This window comes from Anolis carolinensis, chromosome 2 (genome assembly GCF_035594765.1).
Source record: "Anolis carolinensis isolate JA03-04 chromosome 2, rAnoCar3.1.pri, whole genome shotgun sequence".
NCBI lineage: Eukaryota > Metazoa > Chordata > Lepidosauria > Squamata > Dactyloidae > Anolis > Anolis carolinensis.
This window is the reverse complement of record NC_085842.1, coordinates 223889183-223913973: the sequence shown is the minus strand read 5'-3', so window position 1 is coordinate 223913973 and position 24791 is coordinate 223889183. Positions and strand designations below refer to the sequence as shown.

The following is a 24791-nucleotide window of genomic DNA, read 5'->3' as shown; positions in this document are numbered from 1 at the left end:
CTTGAGGGCAGGTTTTGAGATCAAAATTATGGATTTTGCTATGATCTGTGGATAAGACAAGGGTAAAGGTTGGGGGCATGTTACAAACAAATCTTTAGCTTTCATTGTAACAATACATAGAGAGAATATACTTTGAAAGAGCTGAAAATAGTTTATTTATTTGAGGAATTGGAATGGGAATGAGGAATTTGAGGAATTGGAATGGGAACGGTTCAGGACCTGCCTATCTCCGTGATCGCCTCCTCTCCTACGAACCAACGCGAACCCTAAGATCATCTGAGGAGGCGCTCCTCTCGCTCCCGCCTTTGTCTCAAATGCGGCTGGTGGGGACGAGGGAGAGGGCCTTCTCGGCAGTGCCCCCCCGGCTCTGGAACTCTCTCCCTAAGGAGATCAGGTTAGCTCCTTCCCTGCCCATTTTCCGCTGGGAATTGAAAACATGGTTGTTCCAGAGCTCGTTTGAATGAATAGGCCCAATAGAGCTGTCATTAGAATACTTCTTTCTGTTTGAAAAGCATATAGCACTTTATCACTGTTACTTATTTCCATGATACAGCACTTTATGAAACCTGTCCCCGCTGGTTTGCTTTTAATTACTCTGATTTTATCTGCTTGGATTTTAATGTATTGTCCATTATTTTATTTTGTGTATTGTTGGAATATTTTAAGTTTTTGTCAAATATGTTGTGTTGTTGTTTCGGGCTTGTCCCTGTTGTGAGCCGCCCCGAGTCCCTTTGGGGAGATGGGGCGGGATATAAAAATAAAGTTTATTATTATTATTATTATTGTTATTATTATTAATGAGCATTGCTGATCTCAAAATGTCTACATCTGTACAAATAGAGATAGGAAAAAGAATGAGAATGCAGCCTATCAAAAATTGTGTGTGCGAGGGGGGGGGGAGTGATGTAAGCAACCTGACAATATTGGGGATTAAGTTTTAAGGCAATCAGAAGAGACAAAAGCTAGAAACTCTACCACACCATTACCCCTCCTTTGCTATTCTAGAGCGGGGGGGGGGGGGAGACAGTTTTACTGCCCTTCTCCAACGTCTTTTCTGCCGGAGTGGTTCAACAGCAACATGGAAAACCATTCGTGCACCGGAAGTGAAACACAGCAGCAGCTATTTTTAATAAGGCTTCCTGCAGAAGCTTTTCTTTAGAGAGATTGTGGTAGCCATTTTTAATAAGGTATTTCTTTTCAAACTGGGAATGAATGCATGGGGTGCTGTTCTAAGTTCAAATCATTGTTTTATATACTCGTGGCTTTATTTTGTATTGTACTGTCTGTTTATTTTATGAGTTGTTTTAGGCAACTTGTGCAATATGTAAGCCACCCTGAGTCCCTTCGTGTGATGTCTCATGGGCCTTGTAGTCCCGTTCCTAGTGCTATTGTGGCAGACGAGGAGGAAAACGTGGGATTTCCACCGGTTCAGCTTGAATCGGAGCCTCTCCACCTGGAGGATGTTTGTCCTCAGGAAGTTAACCAAACAAGCCTTGGGCAGAATTCTCCCCCGTTTTCCCGAAAGGACAATTATAATAGAGATAGAGGAGTCAGGGAGGCTAATTGCCGGAGCCTCAGAATCGCTGCCAGACAATTAGCTGATTAGGTCTGCTTCCCTTGGGAAATTCTAAGGAGTCATGCATCTGGATAGAGTTGGCTTTCACTTCTTGTTCTCCAGGGAAAGTGTTCTGTTGGCGGGAAAACAAGACCCTATATAGGGGTTTTGCCGCAAGGGGAACCTTGCGGAGTCAATTTGTCAGCTTAAGGAGAGAGATCGTGTGTGGACTTCGTACCCCAGTTCCTTGTTTCACGGATCAAGTTTCCAGCCTTGCCTTGTTTCACGGATCAAGTTTCCAGCCTTGCCTTGTTTCACGGACTTCTCTGGACTCAGTTCATGTTTCATGTTTGCCTCGTTTCAAGTTTTGATTTAGCCAAGAATCAAGTCTATTTTCCAGCCTTGTTGTCAAGTTACTTTGGACTTTAAGAACCCTGTCATTTCCCCACACTTTGCTTGGCAAGTGTGTGTTTCGGTCAAGTGGATTAAAACTTTGAACTCTAATATCTTATATTGGACAATACATTTCTGGACTATATTTGACCTCATCTGAAAGGTCTGCTTCTGAACTATATTCTTCACTTGTTTTTATTGACTTTATATATTTCTATAATAAAGATATTAGATAGATTCTGGTCTCTGCGCATGGTTATTGGTGCTCTGCAGCCTGGGTCCTGACACTTCGGGGAGATGGAGGCGGGGTACAAAAAAAAAGGTCTTATTATATTAGCAGGCATCTTTACTGCAGAATTAATGCAACTGCTGTGGCTCAATGCTATGGAATCATGAGCTTTGTGGTTTACATGATCTTTAGCCTTCTCTGCCAAATAGTTCTGGAGTCTCACCAAATTACGATCCAAATGATTCCATTCCATTGCAGGTAGTTGTGTCAAACTGCATTAATTGGACAGTGTAGCTTTAGTTTTCTTCTTATTTCTTGACTCCAGTTTCAACTTTGGTTAATAACTAAGCCAAGTATGCTGTTGCTCAGTCGTTTAGTCGTCTCCGACTCTTTGAGCCAAGTATAGGAAAGCTTTAACTATTAATGTTCTTTGTTACCCATCATTTGTGGTCATTCTTTTTGTCCTCCTAAAGCTCAGCTTATTGCTCTCCTAACTCCTTTTTTCCATTTTTAAAATTTTTGATTTTTTTTCTTCCTTAATTTTTATCACGAGTTGTTCCAAATCTTTGCGTTTCTCTGAAGGTAATATGCTATCTGAATATCTTAAATTGTTTATGTTTCTTCCACCTGTTTTCACATCTGCTTCCCTTGTGTTTAATTCTGATTTTCTTATTTCATGTTCTAGATATAAATTCAACATATATTGTGATATGGCATGTCTAGTCCCCTTGCCAATGGAAACTGTCCTGTTTATCAATATTAAATACTGATAGTGACCTCTTACTCAGAGTATAGATTATGCATAAATTATCCTCATGGTTTGTGAGTGAGATGTTCCTCATGAGATGTGTCTTTGTGTCAAAAATATATGACAGCCATGGGTTGGGCCAGTGAATTTTCTCCTCCATTGTCCTGCTCTTTAGCTTTTCACTAGGCTATGAATAGACATCAAACTCAGGATGCTTTTTTTTTTCTTAAACCAGAAGTGGCATGTAAATGAGCAATGACCTGGATTCGTTATCATGGCATTTGTGTGCAGAAGGTTCAGCATTTTTTAAAAGGGTCATATGTGTGAAATAAGGTTTCCATCATTGATCTGAAAGGAAATGAACACTCCCATTAAATAACCACCGCAGTATTTGACTTAAGAAGAAGGAACTGACAAAACCACTTCTGAGTATTCCTTGCTTAAGAAAACCATATGAAATTAATGGGCTCACTATGTTGACTGGTGACTTGAAGCTACACACATACACACTGAAGTAGAGATCATATTATGGATTGAAATGTATATTTTTTCTGGAGATATGTTGGGAAGTGCCTAGAGTGCTGCATTTGCAGTAGGAATGTAGACATTCTGCTGGCCCTCATATGCACGCATGTTTTTGCACTCCATCCAGATAAACAAGATATTGCATGGTGTCTTAGCCTTTTAAAAGACTAATTCTTCAGGTCCCCCAAAATATGCTTTCAGATTATCCTTATTTTCCAGCTGACATCCAGCACTTCTTTTTTTACTGGCTTGGGGGGACTTTTTCCAGATGTAACTGTAATATGATTAATCATAAGCTTCAGATGTGCAAAGTACAGGTAGATTATAACTGCTGTATGTTGTAACAAATGTGCATTTAACATAACAATTCTATATAAAACCCACAGATGTAGAAATGATAGCTTTCAGAATTACTGATTTTGTTTCCTGAATTTCTTTTAGTAAGAACTGGAACTGGAAGGCCATGCTGTGAGATTGCCTCTCTTCTTTGTATCAATGGATTCTGGTTTTAGAGGGTAAGTGTTTGGGGTTTTGGGTCCCCTTCAAATACCATTTGATTGCATTAAAAGCTAGTAGATGTCTTTTTCTGATATGTTTATTTATTTTTTCTTGCTTTTTGTTCTAAGAATCAAACCAAAAATTAAGAGGAATGTGTGTCCCCAAGGATTAATCTGACTTCCTCAGAGATATGTACCCGAGGAATCAGATATACAAATTAATCTCGAGTTTATTTCTAGTGACCAATCAGAAAGCTAAGTACACTAAGTGCAAGATGCAAACGTTTGGTAAAATGAAGTCAGTGATTTGCAGTAGCATCTTTTCTGAAAAATTGCAGTGCAGTGTTTGTTTGAACCTTCAAGTACAATATTGCATATGTTTATTTAGATGTAACTCCCACTGGGATCAAAGGGCATTCTTTCCAGGTAAGTGGATATGGAATAGCAACCATTTATGAGTGGATTTTTTTTTACCACGAGCCAATCAAGCATGTGCTCTAGTAAGCCAGTATCTGCTTTCAAAAATACTAATTTTGTATAGCTACTACTTTTCTTCTTTTCTGTCTTTTCCCTATTTCTTTCTCTTTCCTTCCCATGTTGCGGCATTAGACAATGCATGAAAGTTTAATAATTATTCAATCCAAATAGTGTAATTTACTCAAATTCAATATTGGTGTAGTGCAATGTTTTGATCAGAAAGTCCAATATGGTTAACTTTCAGACAGAAAATTGTTCAATACATTAAAAGAAAGCTGATATGAAGTGTCAGGAAGGTGTATTACCCAATGAAAGCTTGGTGATTAATTTACAGCTGCATAGCAGATACTCAGGTACAATCTATAATGAAGGACATGAACAAGTCAAAGAATGTTTATCATCAGAATTAAGAAAGGTATAAAAGAAAAAAAAGATTTTATGAAATGTATTTTCCCCTCAAAGGAATGGAGGAGAAAAACACAAACTCTGAGGAACACTTGTTAACAATAACTGTAAGAGATTGGTGACTTCAGTCCGCTGTTGTATACACCTTCGGTTCATCTGACACATTCTCAAAAACACTGCATATAAAGCCACCCTTCAAACCATCTGATATCATTCCTAAAGCAGTCAGGAATCTATAATTGGTCCCTTTCCCTGCCTTTGGCCTTCTTTCAACTGCTTATAGGGTACATAGATAGTGCTTATATGTACATAGATACATACCCCATTTAAATATCAGAAATGATCAAATGGTCACTTCATGTTAAGGTAAAGGTTCCCTCTGATGTTAAGTCCAGTCGTGTCCAACTCTGGGGGTTGGTGCTCATCTCCATTTCTAAGCTGAAGAGCCGGTGTTGTCCGTAGACATCTCCAAGGTCATGTGACCGGCATAACTGCATGGAGTGCCGTTACCTTCCCGCCAGAGTGGTACCTATTGATCTACTCACATTTGACTCTTTTCAAACTGCTAGGTTTTCAGAAGCTGTGGCTAACAGCGGGTGCTCATTCCGCTCCCCGGATTTGAACCTGTGACCTTTTGGTTTGCATGTCCAGCAGCTCAGCACTTTAACACACTGCGCCAACGTTATACAGGCCTGAATCAACCCGGGTATATGAAAATGGGATGAAATTGTCCATTGTGTTACTATACTTTAAGCAGTGCTTTTATTGTAAAAAAAAAAAAAAAGATGTCATGAATCGTACAAGTGACCTAAAGATATCTTTGGGACAAAAATAGGTTTAAGAGCCAATGAGCTATGGCTGTGCCAGTTTTTGTTGGAGATTAACATGGTCTAGCAAATTTGTGGTCTTGGTATTCAGAGGGGAAAAAAACTTCTGATAAAATGCTTCCTTTTTTAGTATACCTTGCAGACCTCATGATGTGATGAAAGGCCAAATCCATATGGGTTGGTAACACGCTGCAAAAGAAGAAGAAGAAAGAAACAGGGAAGAGGAATAAAAGGACAATGGTGGGAAGAGAGCCAGGGGGCTCTCCACAGATTGGGATCTGGTGCTATTTGTCTTATTTATATATGATGCGGACTCATAGTAGAGTAGTTAGGTATCTATATGGATAGATGATACCAGTGTATTCAAGATTTTATACATTCATGCAGTTGTGACCAACAGCAAAATAATTTTGCCAGGACTAATGGGCATCAGAAGGGCCAATGAACTTCATCTGTATTTTTGGAAAAGCAATGCCAAATGCATGCGTACATTGGGTTCTTAAGTAGCTGTGGATAAGAATGTGAATGTCCGTCAATTTTTCCTTGATTAGTTTTTCAGAATTCCATTGACATTCCTGTACTACCTCAGTCCTATGCCAGATTGTACTATTTTTTCTGTTTGTACATATAAAATAAGCAAACATTATGTACATTTTTAAAATATACAATTCTTTTTTGCCTTTTGGTAAAACACTTTGACATATTTCCCCCATTGAACAAAACCTTCTCAATGGACATCAGACAATGCACACCCTTCTCCCTCCATGTGTTGTAAGCCTCAACAAGTCAACTCTGTTACAGAATCAATTCTAAGAGATGCAAAATGGATATTTCTGGGGTGATGAGTTAACCCAGTAAATTTGTTTTCCATTCTTACCATCAGATGGGTGGTGCCACTATCATTGAATGAATTGTAAAAATGAAAATAAAAGAAAAATTGGGAAGGAAACTACTGCAGTGGGAAAAGAAACTTCACCCTAGACTTTCTCAGTGACACCATTAGCACCAGACTGAGAAAGGATATTCTGCATTGTTACAAAAGGCTTCTAGTTGTTTGTTTTTGCCCTCTTTGGGTTATGCATCTGGATCATGCTTTGATGAGCTGCCTTTAAAAAAATAAATAAAATAAAAAACTTTTATGAGGGCAGCAGCTTTCCTTTCCTGGATAAATTGCCATTGAACCATTCCTCCCAGTGAGAGGTTTGGGGGTGTTTCAGGCTTTTAGTGTCCATTAGGAGAAACTGATCAATATGAGGATGTGCAAGCCTTCTTTATGAATCATGACCTGAATGAGCTCTGTGTTGGAGAAGCACTTTTCCTCCCTGCTGAAGTACTGCTGAGCGAGTATGCTCTTTCAACTAGAAGGAGATACGTTTGAGAAATGGAATGGCAAGGGTTTTGGAGGAGGGTTCCTTTAGCTATTCTCTATTTTTTTGTGCAAAGTGAATCAAGTGCCACTCTGCTCTGCACACTGCTTGGGTTCTTATTAAGAATGTTCTGTGGTTTCACCTCCATTTCAAATGACAACTATCCCAACACTAAAGGATACCTCTGTTAAGCAGGAAAGGTCAGAAAGGGAGTTTATCATTAGGATTTTCTGGATATTTAATCTTTCATATTAAGATGCAAGTTTCATATTAAGATTGGAAGAGAGTTGGTTGCTTGCTGGACCAGTCATAGCCTTCTTCTTCTGTTATTCTTCCTGATGTAGTAGAAAGAGCCCAGCTTACTTTCTTGTTAGGTGAACCATGCTTTTCCAAGCAAGACACATGTGTAATGGTTCCTTGCATTGTGTACATTCTCATTTTGCTGAGAAATCGGTTTTTGGGTCTTAATCTCCTTTTGTCTCAGGGGGAATTTTCTCCAACAAGTCCATTTGAAGTCATTATGACTTCTACTAGTAATAAAACTGAGGTCACAAACACATACAGAAAGACATTCTGTGATTCATTTTATCAATTAAAACAATCCTTCAGGGGTCCTCTGTAGGCTTTACTGAGGAAATATGGGGTGGGGGAGACACAGAAGCTATAAACAAATAACATCATCTTTCCACTATTGAATGCTTTTAGGTTTAACAGGATATTTCCAGTGGGATTTAAAGATTGTCTGTTCCTGCACCTTTATAATGGATCATGGAAGCTCCAGGACAATGAAAAAATTAGGTTTGTGTGCCATTTTCCCAGTCTAAAACCCCCAAACAGGACTGAAACAGTTATACAGTATTTTATTTCTTACTTCAGATAGCACACCTTTTGTTATTTCTTTTCCACTGAATACATTAATGTTTTTAAAACTTTGCTCTCAACAATGCAGTAGATGTTAATTATGTTTTCTTCTTCTTGAATGACAAACAGCGAACTTACAAATGACTCATACAACCTCATCATAAAGGCGCCTGGATTTGTCCCACATTGTGGCAAATCCATGGACTCCCGTCAGGGGTGTGTGTGGTGGAGAAGCCATTATTCCACACCCCACATCACATAAATTGGCTTACACCTCATCCTGTGTTTCCACGGTGGTGGTGTACATCACTTCATTCTACTTTGGGAATGGAGTGCGGCCAGAAGTGCCTGTGTGTCATCTAATGACCTTTGTGCTGAAAATGGAGGGGAAGCAGCATACGACAGGCAAATTTGCCCATGTGATGGGGGGGATAGTTAAGAATGGGAGTAAGACAACAGGAAGGGAGGTAAATCTACCCCTAGGAAGGGAAATTCACTCCTGCAAGAGTTATCATGGGGAAAAGGTGTCTCAACTGAAACTTTACCACCAATCTCTGTTTCCACTGGAAGCCAAATTTTTCAAAAACCAACTGTCACAGGGCCAGAAAGTGAAGTGAAATCTTCTGAACAGGGGCACAGAGAGCAAAACAAACACCAACAGAATGTTAAACCTTCATCATGCTATCCAAAGCTTATGCGTGTATATGTGTGTGTATGGCAGGAGTTACATTTAAAAAGATACTTGTTTCAACTTACATACAAATTCAACTTAAGAACAAACCTATAGAACCTATCTTGTTCATAACTTGAGGATTGCCTGTACACCTATATTCTGCATTTCCTTCAAGGAGCCCAAGGTGACATGTTTGTCTCTTCTCTCATTTCTTTAATGTTCACAACAACTCTAAGATCAGGCTTCCCAGGGAACTAGAGATTTGTGGCCCGCTTATCCAGGTGGGGAGGAGCAGAAATGTTCATTTCTGACATGGCAGCATCTAAAGTGGGTGCCTCATCCCATTCAGTGGACAGGCTGACCCTCAAACTCTTTGAGATCCATGATCAGTATAAACCCAGTATTTGTAGGACCAGTATTGAGGATTTCATTTACCTATGTCTAACAAAATATTTTCTACACATTCGGCTGTGCTCTTGGCATTATGCCAGAAGGAGGGCGAGACAGATGGTGGCTTAGAGTGCTCCAGAGGACTCTCAGCTGCTGCATGCCTTCCTTGAGCTGTCCTCCTGGCATAGGGATGGGGCCGCTTGCACCATTCTTATGCCAGTAGGAGGGCAAGACACATGGTGGCTGAGAGTGCTCCAGTGGGCTCTTTGTTGCTGCATGTCTTCCTCCATCGTCTATTTGGCATAAGGATGTAGTGGGTCCCCATGTCCTTATGCCAAGAAGACAAACAAAATAAGGAGGACCTGAAGTAAACACCCAGGGGGCCGCATCTGGCCCCCAGGTCTTAGTTTGCCCATGTCTGAGCTAGTGTATATGAATTAATGTGTATGTGTGTACCTTCCTGGAGTATTGTTGGATCCCAAGGAATCCTATTTGGCTTGTCTGTTGACCACAAATAGTTATGTGCCATCTAGACAGGACTTCAACCTATTAGCCTACATCAGCATGAGCAAACTTTGGCCCTCCATGTGTTTTGGATTTCAACTTCCACAATTCCTAACAGCCTACCTATATGGCTGAAATTTGCCCATGTCTGGTCTACATCCATTGTAGTCCATTGTCATTTCCATTCATCAGATGAGGACTTCAGCAGCATACTTGGCACCTGTGGAAAAAGAGAGATTAAGCTGGGTGTTATCACAAATCTGCATAACTTCTTGTAATTAATCTCAGGGATTTGCTGAAAGATTAATTTATCAGAATAGCTTCTCTGATGACTTAAATGTGTTAAAAATAAATCAAAAAGTGGATAGAGAAGGGGTGGGGAAGGGAAAGGGATGGGTCCTACCAATCGAACCCTCTTCTAGACCAGGACACAGTCACAATGATAGCTAGGTTCCAGTACAGTTTCAATAGTCTGATGTCAAATCAGCTGGAGATTGGTCAGTCATGGCCAGGGCCGGCCGGAGATATTTTTAAATGTTAAGCGGGGGTGCTAAAAAGCGCCCCCGCCACCGGCCCCGCCTCCCACGCCCTGGCCCCGCCCAGCATGCCCTGGCCCCGCCTCCCACGCTGCGTGGGAGGCGGGGCCAGGGCGAATAGTGCTGGGGGCGGGGCCAGAGTTGGCCCCGCCCCCCGTCCAGCGTGCCCTGGCCGCGACCAGGAAGTAAGGGCAAAATGGCCTATCTGTGCTGTGCGCATGCGCACAGCCAGATAGGCCTTTTTGCCCTTACTTCCTGGTCGCGGCCGCCGATCGCCCGGGTAATCGGCGGCCGCGACCAGGAAGTAAGGCCCAAATGGCCTATCTGTGCTGTGCGCATGCGCACAGCACAGATAGGCCATTTTGCCCGTAGTCGACAAACTAAGGGCAAAATGGCCTATCTGGCTGTGCGCATGCGTACTGCCAGATAGCCCATTTTGCCCTTAGTTTGTCGACTAAGGGCAAAATGGCCTATCTGTGCTGTGCGCATGCGCACAGCCAGATAGGCCTTTTTGCCCTTAGTTTGTAGACTAAGGGCCAAATGGATTGAAGCCCCGCGCGGCCACGCCAACACCGGAGGCGTCGGTGGCGCTACGGGCCGCTGTCGACGCCTCGACAGCGCCCCTAGCGGCCAGCGCCCGAGGCGGCCGTGTCAGCGGCCTCGTATAGTCAACCGGCCCTGGTCATGGCTAATTAGGGTGACATTAGATTTTAGGCAGAAAAATAAAATATCTGTTTCCCCGGGAATTCAGTGAGAGACTTCACTTTTCTTCCCACACTTGTCTTCTACATTTTCAACAAAATATTCCTTTTCATCTCTGGTCCTAAATTTGCTGTCTAACTGATCTAAATTTTCTTAATAAAAGCAATAAAGCACTTATTACAAAGAAACTGTGGATTCTGCCCAATTTAGAATAGAGATTATTGTTATTATATACACACACTTTCAGTAAGTGTAGCCCATTTATCATGCTTCATACCAAAATTAAAATTATAAGGATGGAAATGTTATTTTAAAATGCCGACAAGAGACTTCCCTTCAGCTCTTTTAACTGGTTAATAAATCCATATTGCTGCATCTCTATTAGTTTGTAGAATGTGTTAATAAGGATAATTTTAAAACACAATAATTTAGTCAACCGTATATTTGGAAAACTCTTAAATACAATTCCTCAGCCATCAGATAGTTGGCATAGTAGATCTAGATAGATACATAGATAGATTTTTATTTATTTTTGTTGTGTACATGAAAAAACAAAAGAAAAAGGAAAAACTGAAAGAAAAGAAAAACATACATAAAAAGAAAAGAAAATATTAACAAGACATTATACAGCCATCTAATGCAAATCATATACAAAATATTCATGACTGTACACTTATCACATCTTATCAAACCCCTACCTCTCTTACCCCACAGCTGTGAACCCATCACCCAAAACATCTGGCACCACTCAATGTGGATCTCATATCTAACAAGCATCTACCCTTATTTCTTATCTTAATAAATTTCCTTTGTCGCTATTTTCAAATCTACCTTTGTCTTCCTTTCCAGATAGTCAAATGTCAGCCTCCATTTATTTACAAATTCTACGTTATTTCCTCCTCCAATACCATTTGCAAGTTAGGCTATTTGGATGTACTCTAGTACTTTCTCCTATCTTCAATAGTTAACTATTTCCCCTTTCCAAGATTTTACTATTGCTAGTTTTGCCTCAACAAAGCTTTACTGGCAAATTTCTTCATCTCCTACACTGATATTCTTTCTAAATAATAATAAATAATTTTGTACTGTATTGCAGGACCACCAAACATGGGGAAAAGACCCTTTCTCCATCTTGCACTTACAGCATTCCCCTCTACAAGTTTTATCTATTTTGGCCATTAGTTCTGGTGTTATATAGATTGTGTAAAACATACATGTTTTCTCTAATTGAACCAGCTATCAAAATTTTAAACCCTTTTTCCAAAGATGTTCCCAATCCTCCAAATCAATATTTCTTCCTAAATCTTTAGCCCACAAAATCATCCCAGTTTTTATTTAATTTTCCTCACATAGTAGATTTATATTCAGACTCAGCTACTCACTTTCAGGGCGAGTATAGTTTTGAGGTTTGCTGGAAGACTCCTTCACTTCTTTCTTCATTGCTGCAGCCATTTTCTCCACTATCCACTGCTTTCCATCTGTTGTAGTGGGATTAAGCCATTTCCTTCATTATTGCTTGCAAATGTGTCTAGCAGCATAAATTTAAAGGAAGGGACATCAGAGACAGGGCTTTGGTCATGAGAAATCCTGACCTAGATATCCTTATAAGAGTATATGTGGCTTTAATTTTTTAAATATGTATTTTATTTTAAATATTTAAAATAGCGTACAAGGAGCCAGAATTTCAGAGCAGCTCAATATTATGTAACTCTAGTTATGAGTAATCAAAATGCATGTTACCAATAATTCATCACAAATAAAGTAAATCCATCAAATCAATGGAAACTTTGGGTGCATCTACACTGCAGGGTATATTTACATAATGAAATTACTACAGTTTGACATCACTTTAACTGCCATGATGTAATGTTGGGGAATCATGGGACTCACAGTTTACTAAGAACGCAACATTATTTGGCAGAGGAGGTTGAAGACATTATAGATGTACCTTAGAACAAGACTTATAAGAAAATCCATCTTGCCCCAAGAATCCTAAATAGTCCAGTGACAATAACTGGAAGATCACACGGAACAGAATGGGATATGTTCGAGAAGGATGTGAATGGTAGGAGGCATTGGTGAAAAGGAGATTTGCCTGTTTTCATATCCCTATCTGTCACAATTTGACAGGGATGGTCCTGATTAAATCTTTAATGATCTTTTTAAATGTCACAGTTGTTTTCTTCTTTCTCCACTCCTCCCTGTTTGCCTACTTTACTTGCTGTGGACTCTATACTGACCCATAATCCAACATTGATCCTGTGTATCCAACACTGGATCAGCCCAGGGCTGGGCCACATAGAGACTCTCCTAGTTGTTGTAGAGACAGTAGATAGAGTTCTTACTGCCCAGCAGTGCTAAACATGGTTTGGCGCAACTCGACAGCCAACTTGTCTCCCCAGTCTCTGGCCATGATATGGATCCCATCTGTCTGCTGTCATCTGCAGTGATATTAGTTGGGACAATGGGGCACCAAGGGAGAAAGTGGGGGGAATCAAACACACTTTGCCACCCTGGCCAAAGTCTCCACAAGTGATGATCAACAAGTAGAGCCCACGTCATGGCCAGAAACCACTGTGACATGGAAGAAAGGGCAGAAGGAAACTGCCATCCTATCACTGAGCCACCCGAGCCTGGGAAACATGGGACGCAAGTGGGGACAGTTGCAGTCCATTCCTTTTTGGAACTGGCCCAAGTTTTCACACAGTCCCTAAGTCTGTAGTCCAAATTGTGTCGCATAATTCAGAGTCCCCCCCCCCCAAATTTGAGTAATGCAGGCAAGGTCGCATTAAGGTGGACTTCCCCCATATTACCATATTACGATGTAGATGGAGCCTTATTTCAGAGTGCAAAAAATAGTGCACTCTGGATCTCAACATATTGTGGTCCAAAATGCAGGGGGATTCACCGGGCAGTGGGGGAAACTGTCGTCCCATTCGCTTCATCACCACCTTCCTGATCAAATGGGGGAAAGCCATCTGGCTTCCCCCTGTGCTGGCCGCGTTGTAGGCTATAAGAACATGGGTAGCCATCTGTGTTCTGAGGGCTCTGATTTAGGACACTTCCAGGATGGAAGGAAGGAAATAGCCCTGCATCATGTGATGGAATCCAACAATCTCCATCCTGGCTCCATCCTAGGGCAGAGCAAGAAGTTAATGTGATGAGGTCCTCAGTTAACTCAACAGGAGAAATAAACAGAAACCAGAAATCTTGACTTTCTCTGAAAGATCTAGCAAAAGCAAACATTTGTGGCTTCTTCTAGCTTGTGTGTCCTTCCTCTTTAACCTTTGCTATATGTGATTGCTTGGCAGTTTTCATCCATTGATGTTGGAGGGTATGCAACTGAAATGAAATAGGTTCTCCTAAGACAATGAATAATCCTCAGTTTCTTGAGAACTAGGATGTTAAAGTCCAAGAAAAGGATGCAACTGGCAAAGTATTCCAGTAGCAGCACTAAAAATTTTTACTGTTATACGAGGCATACAGTTGCCATCTAGTTATCTTTAAAAAGTGAGCCTTTCTACAAAATGTTTCAAGTGGCCATTTGCTTCTTGAATACCTTTTCCTGTTTTCAGCACATCTACATTAACAACACCTTTAAAAATATTATGTGAAAAGATGCTAATTATTTCCTGGCAGTTCCTCATCTGATCCTGTTTACTGTGGCTTAGTCTAGCTGATAATGTGAAAGCATTGAGGGATAAATTGCAGTTATGCCTTGAAAAGCCCCAGGTTGCCTAGTCAGAAGAAAATGAGGCACGGATGGGGTATGTAGTATTGTTGGAAACCAATTAACTATTTGGTCATAGTAGAAATTAAGATCTCCCCTGGGCAATGAATAATAGCTTCTTGTTCACTATAAACAACATTATTCTGGTCCTAGGAGAAATATATTGCTGTGATACTAGAGAACTTGGCAGAAAGAAGAGAGCTCAGGATATTTGCTTTTGAGACTCCGTGTTCTAAAATACCCAATGTTGAATGAGAATTCTGGGAGTTATGATCCAGAAGGCAGTGCCTTCAAGCTCTGGAAAGATAGCTGTGAAAGTACATTGCAAATGATGATAACTGAGTTGTATGTGGAAAAAATAATGTTTGATATGTGTAATATTAGCATATTATTGTTAGGTTTATCCCATATTTCCACTTGCCTTCTAGAATAATGGAAGATACTGTTTTGTAAAAATTTAAACCCTGATTGTAGGGAGCTGATATGTATTGATGACATGTACAAAGCTTTTCAAATTTATGAAAATGGCAGCATTCCTAAGTATCCAACTGCTGATTTTCTGTAAGACCTTCTACTCTGAATAAATTGCATCACCTCCCACATAGCACTATGTAAAATTTTTAACCTTATGTAATAAAGACAGCTCATGTAATCACAAATAACCATTTATTGGAATGCTGCACACTCCCCAAATTTGACAAATTATGATAAATTGTATTAATTTGCCTAGCTTTGTAATCAGATTCATGTTGAATGAATCAAAGGAACTCCTTGAATGCAAAGGACTGTGCAAATGTCCATTTTGACTCTGCAGTGCAGATGACTATTGTACAAAAGTAATTGGCATTTCTTTGTCATTCCTTGCATTTAAATTTCAAATGAGATAGGGTAGTGTGTTTTACATCCATTATGCAACCACATGAAGAGCCTCATTTTAATGATGCCTCTGTAGTTCCATTTTTTAAAACATTTGATACAAACTCAACTCTCACATCCTGTCTTCGTCTTTTCAGAAGATTGTCAGAGCACTTGAATTTGCTGTCACAAACAGTGACACATTTTAGATGGTGCGACTTACTGAAATAATGAACCCTGTCTTTGACTTTTCCTTCATGTCTCGCTCACAGCACAATATTCTGTACATACGTCATGCTTTTTTCACTTTCTTGACTTACATTTCCCCATTTTTACCAGAATACTATCACTGTCTTTAAAAATGGTTTGTCTTTATCATGTACTCATCCTATTAAAGGTTTGCACATTTATGAAGGGTATATGTAGTGAGTAAAGAGGAATCACAATATAGAAGTAGCTTGCTCAAAAAACCCAAAAATCGGTTTTCAACATTGTGGTTGGTTTAGCCCCGGATTTATGAAGAACCTAAGTAAACTATGGTAGAATGTCTGAGTTTATAAAGTGCCTGTAAATACAAAAATAACAAATGAATACTATTTTGTTAGAATAAGATACCTTTTTTGGCAATGTGTTTTTTGCAATTGTTGATTTTAATTGCTGTTAAGTCAACTGCAGCTTATGATAATCTTATAAACTGAATGATCTCCAATTATCCTGCCATCAACAGCCCTGATCAGTTTTCCAAATTCAGGTCTGGGTCTATCCATCTGCAATGTGGTCTTTTTTTCCTACAACTCTCTGCCTTACCAAGCATTATTATCTTTTCTAGAGAGTCATATCATCTCATGATGTGTCCAAAGTATGATAGTTTCAGTTTCATCATCTTATCTTCCTGAGGTAGCTTAGGACTGATTTGCTTTGGAAGCCATTTTTGGTTGTTTGTTATTCCTGAGAATCTTCAAAATGTTTGTGCACCACATTTCAAATTAGGCAGTTCTGTCCCTCTATTTACTGTCCAGCTTTCATTGAAACATTGAAACAAGAATTATCATGGCAAAGTCAATTCTGACTTTGGCATTCAGTGATATATCTTTACACATCAAGATCATGTCTAGCTCCTTATAGTTTACCTTCCAAGTCCTAGTCTTCTTCTAATTTCTTGATTTTTTTCCTTATCTTTACTGAATCAAGGTACAAGAAATTTTTAAAATTATGTAAATAATCTATGGTCATTATTTTTGTTTTCTTAATGTTCAAATGTAAAGCTGATTTTGTACTTTCTTCCTTGACTTTCTTCAATAAACAACTCTAAATATTTGTTATTTTCTGCTAGCAGTGTGGTGCCATCTGCATATCTTAAATTGCTCATGGTGCTTTCTTCAATTTCCACACCTTCTTCCAAGTATAGTCCTGTGACATGCGATACATATGATTTTCATTTATTCTCAAGTGCTTGAAGAGTTTGTTCTATCATCAATTAAGACACCACTTTCTAGTTTGACAAAGGACCTAATTAGAAAGCCCTGGTGAAGTGTCCCGCTTCACCGGACATTTGTGAGGAAAGAGGGAGCAGCGGGGCGAATGTGTCGCCCATGTGTCACTCTCTCTTGGCGATGCTTTCCCCATCGCATGGGGAAAGAGTCGTCATTGAGGGGAGGCCATGTGCTGGTTGCAATCAGCAGAACACAGAAAGCATCCAGATGTCACACAACATCATGTGATGTCCAGCGTCGGTCACTGTCCCCCAGATGGGATGAAAGCAACCTAGGATACTAAAATCATCCAGTCTAATGAAAATGTAAACAGTATCTTTTTTGTTCTACTCTGAAAATGTCCCTGGCTTCAGTCCAGAGTTCTATTGCTGCTGCCCAGTAACTGTTTGGCACATTTAATCTGGCTTCTCAACAAAAGCCTATCTGATATGGGGACCCTATCAGCAGTGCTGCTATTATCAGCATATCCTCTTGCCTCACAAGAACACCCCATCACACCACCACAGAAATGTGGTGCCATGGTGGGGAAATGCTGTTTGGCTTCTTAAATTCTTAAATTCAGTATGTCTTAAACCTGGTTCTGAGCTGATCTTAGAACTGACATTATCAGCTTAGAAATGTAATGTCCCACAGTTCTACAAAGTCCACTGCAGTCTATGGCTATAACTTGGTATCTTTTATTTTTTTAATGCTTTTAAAAGAAAAGAATGTTGTGACAATATTGTGAAAATCATTATATGAAATAGTTGTAGCAATTGCCTTTTTTAAAAAAAACTCATAATACGTATGAGTCCAACTTTCGAGTATGTGTGGACTGTCCTGGGAATAACACTCCTGATCCTTGTGGCTATGTAATATTCCCCTGTCCTCCCATGGCGATGCCTTTGGAAAATGAGTTCCCAGGATTATATTAAAATGAATACTTCAGAAATCTTTGACCAGTGTGTTTCAGAAAGCCCCGAGACAGACAATCCAGGAATCACAAGAATCAAGACAGTTTTGGACTTAAGATGCACAAATTTTCTACCTAGTTGCTTGAGTACTGAAAAATATTGCACTTCTGATAAGAACATACTGCTTCCTATGCAAAGAATGTTGTCTTCTTTGTAAAAAAATACTACATGCAGAGTTTGTGCAGAACTAGGAAGACTCTTATCAGTCCAGCATTCTCCTCATCAAAATCTCATCAGGAAAATTGCCCAGCTTTCAAAGCTCACATGAAGATGAAAATTGTTAAAATTATGTGTTGCTTCCTTGAAAAATAAAATTAGTTAAAAATTGCATGCCTAGATTATATAGTGCTACAGTCAACAAAGGAAATCAGTCCTCACAGGCCTGATCCATGCCTCATCCTCATAGCTATGAGAACCTACAAATAGGTTGGTAACAGGGGAATTCCTTGCCTTGAGTTGCCAAGCCAACAGTTTAGGTTCTGCTACGTATAAACATGTTTTTTCTGTGTTATTTGCATAGCTATTAGCCATTGAATATAATGTGGTAAAACTTCTAGTACCCTTCTACCTGATAGCAGAGGCTATACATACTGCATTCGTATATGTAATCTATGGTATGTAGAAGTATTTAATGAGACATGAGTAGGTCACGAATAGAAAGATTTGGGTTCTATTAGTCCATATAATGTTCAAATGTAGTTCCCAAAAGCTTGTTTCATCTCCTTAAGTTTGTTTCCTCACACAATAAAACACATTGGAAAATAAATTTATAGCAGGCTCCCCCCACCCCCACCCCTCTACATTTGCTTGTTAGTGGCAGGTAAACGTGAATATGATATGATTCTGGGCTACATCAATAGGAGTATTATGTCTAGATCGAGGGAAGTAATAGTACCATTATATTCTGCTTTAGTCAGACCACATGTGAAATACTGTGTCCAGTTCTTCGAGCCACAGGTCAAGGATATTGACAAGCTTGAGCATGACCAGAGCAGGATGAACAAAATGGTGAAAGGTCTGGAAGCCAAGCCCTATGAGATGTTAAGAAGGTACATGGTAATCAAGTTGAATATATTTGAAGGATGTTTCATAAAGAAAACAGAAGCTTCTATCCTTGGTTAATAGGCTTTAATGCTGAAGAGGGGCAGAGAGGGGAGGATTACACTGCTTGACATACAAAAGCAGAATGGCTGTGGAGACCACCCCCGGGATCGTGCATCGTGATTCTAAGAGGCAGTCTCCACATACCCTATACGTGGAAATATGTGTATCTTCCTGGAAGATGTGGATCTTACCAGCAATCTTTTTAACCTGGAATAAACCTGGATTTCAATGTTTATTCTGGGTTAAACCCCAGAATACTTTGGATTTCTCATGATAATGCACCCACTACAGTACCTTATAAGGCAGCCTAAAGGTAAAGATAATGGTTTTCCCCTGACATTAAGTCTAGTTGTGTCTGACCCTGGGGGTTGGTGCTCATCTCCATTTCTAAGCCAAAGAGTTGGCATTGTCCGTAGACACCTCCAAGGTCATGTGGCCGGCCTGACTGCATGGAGCACCTTCCCACATATGCGTGTTTTCGAACAGCTGGTAGGTTGGCAAAAGCTGGGGCTAACAACAGGCGCTCATCCTGCTCCCGGTTTTGAACCGCTGACCTTTCAGTCAGCATGTTCTGCAGCTCAGCGGTTTAACTATCTGCACCACCAAGGGCTCAGATGGGGCCTAAGGATAACCTATTATAGAGTTTTCTGTGCAAGATTTGTTCAGAAATACTTTAGCCTTGCCTAAGGTCACCCAATGGGTTTCCATTACAGAGGCAGATTTGCAGATTCAAATCTTTGTCTCCAGAACCGTAGTCCGATGCACAAACCATCACACCATAGCTATTGTTTTAATTTCTTATTGTCACAGTTGGGAGGATTACTTTTTATTGTCCGCTGAATCTTTCTTTTCCTGATATCCTAGTACCATCCAATTGCATTTCAGTAGACCTCAGCTTTGTTCAAAGACCTAATTATAGGAACTAATTTCACTGAGTGGGAATTTATTGTGCAGGAATAAAATACAATGAAATATTTATCATTACTGAAGTCAGCAAAATACGCTTTTGTGAGCAGGAACAGGTAGAAAGATAAGAGTTAAAGGAACTGTACCGCATATACAATGACAAACTTTCTGGATCACCAAATGCACTCTATTTAAGTACAATAGTAATGGAATGTAACAATCTTTTCTGCAAGATTTATGGGGATAGAAATGAAGTCCTACATGGTCAATAAAGTAAAAGGAGATAGGAGGCACTATGACATTAGATACAGCAACTATTTTAAAAACAAGCTTATTTGTGCACCATGAGCTCTTTTCTCACCTATTGTGGTTGAGAAATTTTTCATGAAAGAGAAAGGAGACAAAAGACTGTCAGGTTGATACTCTGCAAAACAGAAATCTATTAAAAGTTATATAATGTGAAAAGTTACATACCTGCCAAAATACAGTGGCCAAAATGAATTGACATTTCTCAATTTGCCTATTTGAAAAAACGTTTGGGCCGTCCTAAAGATGAAAGCAGAGGACCAGAAAATTGGTGGCGGTGGGGGATGGGACAGGACAGGATGAGACAATGACCTTAAAGAAAAGCAATAGTGAAATTGTTAACATTTTTTCTCATCTTTTTCTCTTGAGTATGAGGTGGGTGAATCCCCAAATTTTTTTCAACACTTTGTGAGAAATCAATGAAGTATTTAACTTGCACACTTACTACATCCAATTACAGAGACATCTCCTTCTCAAATCAGTTACATCTTGGATTAGGAAGAAAAAGAACCCCCAAATGTGACTAAATATTCCTATTAGTCACATTAGGAATATAAAGATATATTAGGTACTCATGCTACCATTATTGCTCTGCATCTTTTGATGTTCATGAGAAGGTGTGAGGTTGGAGCTCCTTGTCCAGACTATAACCAGGTTGGGATAATTTCTTCTGCCCTTCATCAGCTCTAAAATTCTCTCACACACCTCATGACAACATGATCTTACAACCTCTCACCTCTGAGTGTGTATAAACTTTCAGTTTCCCATGTGCTACTCATCCCTATTATTTCTACTGATATCTGCCAATCTTTAAGTGATGCCATCCTTGTAAATGTAATCAAATCCTCCATATTAAGTGATGCTGCTTTAATAATATTATCAACTTGTTGTTTACCTAGACATAAGGCCACATTTTTCAGCTGTATTGCCCAAGAGTGCATCTAAACTGAAGAATAATGCAGTTTTACACCACTTTTAACTGTTATGGCTTAATGCTATTAATGCTTTTAACTGTTATGGCTTAATGCTAGACCACATGGTCTAGGGCCTGATCTGATGAACTTAGAAAAGTAAGAGGAAAAAAAATATGATAAATAACAGAAAGGAAAAGTGAAGCTCCCAGTAGTAGTGATTTTAAACTTTGCTAAACAGAAAGGACATAGTATTTACTACTGGAAAGTACATGAATCGGATACTTAAAAGCTAGTTTCATTCAACTTATTCTCAATGCATTTGAACTGGATGAGTCAGCTGTACAGCTCCACACAGTACAAAAATAATGATAGTGCTTTCCTCCTTTAATTTTTTTTTTAATTTTTAAAAGTTGTCTTACTCAAAAAAATAGAGAGAGAAACAATGCAAAAGTTCAGAAACAGATGTGGTGAGCATACAGTCCTCCTGTAGGAATGGACAAAAAATAAACATGATGTTTTTTTAAAAAAAGCACACTACCAAAATAAGCAGCTATTGGTAACTGACAAAAAAGAGGAGGAGACTGAGCATGATAAAAGAAGTGTAAAGGGTTAAATGGGAATTGGCAGTAACTGTAGGACAGAATTTTATTTTATTTTACAATAAGATTTCAGTGATCTCTACCCACAGATGTTATTCACAGGAGGTGGAATTTAGATTTAAGTAGTCCAGTTCAGAGTACTAAATGGCAAAATCTTCTTTTATCTGCTAAATTAAGTACTTTAGACCTACAGCTCCCATCCTATTCACCCTGAAACCCTGTGATGAGTACATTTGGTGCTCTGCCAAATTAAGCCATTTCAGACTTAGCGATACTCATTGATAGTTCATCAAGAAAATGTCAATTTGGTTTATATGTTTAGGGGATATCTTGAAGGAGTACAGCTTTTGCAGTTGAATTTATCTTTTTTTTGTCTTTTTCACTAACTCTTAGTCTTAATGCTTGAGTCATGAGATATATATCTGTACTTTCCTCCATCTTCTAAATTGGAAATGTCCAAGTCTTTTCGATTTATAATGTACACACACATTGTCTGTATCTATACCAGCACTTAGAAGCATTACTTTGTTGATAACAACTCCCAGAATCCTCTAGCTATCATGGTAATGACTGGAGCAGATACTGAGAGTACTAATCTCCCTAAAACAATGTTTTAAGGTTCTAATGCAGGGGTCTCCAAACTAAGGCCCGTGGGCCGGATGCGGCCCTACAAGGTAATTTACCTGGCCCCTGCCCTCAGTTTTAGACTTAGGCTTGCCAAATTCTGAAACGACTTGAAGGCACATAACAACAACAATCTAATTAACTTGACTATCTCATTGGCCAGAAGAAGGCCCACACTTCCCAATGAAATCTTGATAGGTTTATGTTGGTTAAAATTGTTTTTATTTTTAAAATAAAAATAAATCCCTGTTCTAATGTATAGCTTCATCTATATATCCCTAGATAAAGATATATGAGAGTGGGAAAGTGTGATATACTGACTTGAACATTGGACTATGGATCTTCACACCAGGGTTCAAGTTCATGTTTGGCAATGAAAACTCACTGGGTTGCAATAAGTCAGAAATGATTGAAGGCACTCAACAGCAATGATATAGGAGGAAAGGAATCCTAAAAGGAAGTGAAAAGTACAGGGTGTGATGCCTATTTGTGAGATTTAGAAATACAGTACCAACAAAGAATGCATTCCTTGAGGTGTCTTATTTTGATGTTATTGATATGCTATGGAGCGTATTTTAAATAATCCTAATTGACAAACTAGATTAAATACTTGTCACATAGTCACATAGTTCACCATTTTCATACATGTTGGTTTGGTAATTTCTGGTACAATGGGAGCAAGCTGGTTTAGAAACACAGCTGGGCAAAGTCTCATGCTAGAGACCACATTGGTCCACCAGGAATGGTATCACATCACTTCTGGTCACCACTTTCAGCCATTTTGCACCTGGTATTACCATTGCTCTTTTAACAGTCATGTAGAAGGGGAATTTCAGCCAGTGTGTGGAACCCAACTAGCAGTTGTTGTTTATCACATTCAGTGCCTGGTGAAAATCCCTCTTTCGCACAACCATTAATGAAATATGAATCCTGTCCCATATTTCACATAGTTGCAACACAAAAATCAATTTGCAGAGAGTAGGGAGGAGTCAAGGAGATGGAGGAAGTCAAACTGCCTTTTCCATGCATTTTGGTGGCCATTGAGCAAAATCATCAATTGGGTCTGGAGCGATGGCATAAGACTTGGGATTGTAGAAGTGGGTTTCAGTGGCTGCATGCTTTCCCCACCCTTGATGTAAAGCAGAAATGGGAAACTCTCAGTTCTTCTCTATCCCAGCAATTTGTTGTTCTTAACTACTGTCAAGTTCAGTGGTTCTCAACCTGGGGTCCCCAGATGTTTTTGGCCTTCAACTCTTTATTATACTGTTTTAAATGTATTTATTGGATTGTTTTAAATTGATTTTTTTAATTGCTCTGTTTTATTTTTGTACTGTATACCGGCATTGAATTTGCCAGATTGTGAGCCGCCCTGAGTCCCTTCAGGTGAGAAGGGCGGCATATAAATGATAGAAATAAATAAATAAACTCCCAGAAATTCTAACAGCTGTTAAACTGGCTGGGATTTCTGGGAGTTGTAGGCCAAAAACATCTGGGGACCCCAAGTTGAGAACCACTGGTCAAGTTGATTTTGACTTTGGGTAATTCCCAAAATTACGGTCGAAGTAAGACCCTTTTTTAGAAAGGAGAGTAGGGGAGGGGGGAGAATCCACTCATTCCTGGTATAAGGATGAAAATGGGTAGTAACCGAGAAACCAGAAAATTCAGATGACATGTGATAAGTAATTAATAACAGGCTATGGTGATTTTCAACACTATAGGACTAAACATCATGGTTACATGATGCTACTCCCCTTCCCTGTGGTATAAGGCCCTATGACAGCACAAAAACAGTTGAGGATGAGTCCTGAGAAGGAGCAATCTACAGACAATTGTTGAAAAAGATTGGATAAAAGTCCCAACAAAAGGCCAGTAGAGTTTGATGACTTTCTCCATTTTAATAGAACTGTTCAGTGGTGGAGCAGCTATCCATAATTAAGAATAAGAACTCAGAATGTTCTGCATCAGAAAGGTTATTGTTTAGGATAATCCAGAAGCTGCTAATAATTCAATAAAAGCATCTCTGTAAGGGAACTAAAACTCTAGCAGATAGGATCTTTAATTATCTTCTCTGAAATACCCTCTTCAAGTTCTCATTCTTTAGATATCAGTATTTATGAATCAAAGGATTCTTTTCGGTTTTATCACAGGAAGAGAAAATCTATCCATTACCCTCTACAGTGACCCAGAGCTTTGTGGGAGTAAAATAGGACCCATCTGTTTTAGGATGAGGAAAAGCCTTATTTGATATGTCATTTTGCTCTGCCAGAATGTAGAGCAGAACACATTTCCATCAACTTTTTCCTTGTTGTTGGTTATCTGCTATTCTTGTTTATATCTTTCCCCAAAGCTGAATGAGCATGAATTCAGGGAAATAAAGCAAAAGTGCATTGGAAAAATAAATAAAAGGTTGACTAGAAATCTGAGGACTTATCTACATGAGCCAAAAACTGCAGGTTCACTGCAAATAGAAGGCTGGCTATTTTCATAACACATTGCTACTTCTAGTGAATCTCTTTTCCTGCAGTTTGAATCCATTTCTCTGTATCGTAATCTGCAAAGCAGCAGACACCCAAAGCTGCCCCCTCTTCAATGTGACATCCAATTGAGCTACCCAATTT

At 39.4% G+C, this 24791-nt stretch overlaps 1 protein-coding gene and 1 long non-coding RNA gene across 9 annotated transcripts in view; one reads left to right on the top strand and one right to left on the bottom strand.

Annotated features, from left to right (window-relative positions):
* The window catches only part of lingo2 (leucine rich repeat and Ig domain containing 2), an 867433-nt gene that overhangs the window by 332176 nt on the left and 510466 nt on the right, over nucleotides 1–24791 (top strand). For 6 of the 8 annotated variants that reach the window (XR_010003916.1, XM_016991077.2, XM_062974163.1 and 3 more), the window contains one exon: nucleotides 3892–3965. The gene's annotated coding sequence lies outside the window, so the exon portion shown is untranslated. The remainder of the gene's footprint in view (nucleotides 1–3891; nucleotides 3966–24791) is intronic. The other 2 variants (XM_062974162.1, XM_062974164.1) reach the window with 1 other exon arrangement.
* LOC134297147 (uncharacterized) lies at nucleotides 6423–12280 on the bottom strand. Its single transcript, XR_010003917.1, has 3 exons — nucleotides 12072–12280; nucleotides 9575–9671; nucleotides 6423–7358 (listed from the first exon to the last, which is right to left on the bottom strand). It is a non-coding gene; the product is annotated as an uncharacterized LOC134297147 (long non-coding RNA).